At 60.5% G+C, this 294-nt stretch overlaps 1 protein-coding gene across 1 annotated transcript in view; it reads left to right on the top strand.

The window, feature by feature from the left end:
- MICAL1 (microtubule associated monooxygenase, calponin and LIM domain containing 1) overlaps positions 1–294 on the top strand; it is a 9,469-nt gene that overhangs the window by 4,661 nt on the left and 4,514 nt on the right. The window lies entirely within an intron of this gene.

Below are 294 nucleotides of genomic sequence, written 5' to 3'. Positions count from 1 at the left end.
AGCGCAGCCAGTCCTCCCCCAGCCCCCCAACAACAGGACCCCTGTTCCTCAGCAGCTCCTGCCCTGATTTTCCTCCCCACCGTTCTTTTCTCGAGCCCTGGCCGGTGTCCAGCTGGCCATCGCTCCCAGCAGTGGCTGCATTTCCATCCCAGTGGCAGCAATGGTTTCCGTTCCAGCTGCCCAGGGCCCCATAGGGACGCAGCTCCTCGGCTGCCTTTGGTGGGGGGTGTCCCCCTCCTTTTGGCTCACACTGATGCTGAGCCACGAAATATTGGTGAATCTTTTAATCAACCC

The sequence above is a fragment of the Buceros rhinoceros genome, unplaced genomic scaffold (assembly GCF_000710305.1).
Source record: "Buceros rhinoceros silvestris isolate BGI_N320 unplaced genomic scaffold, ASM71030v1 scaffold21559, whole genome shotgun sequence".
NCBI lineage: Eukaryota > Metazoa > Chordata > Aves > Bucerotiformes > Bucerotidae > Buceros > Buceros rhinoceros.
This window is presented reverse-complemented; position numbering and strand designations above follow the sequence as displayed.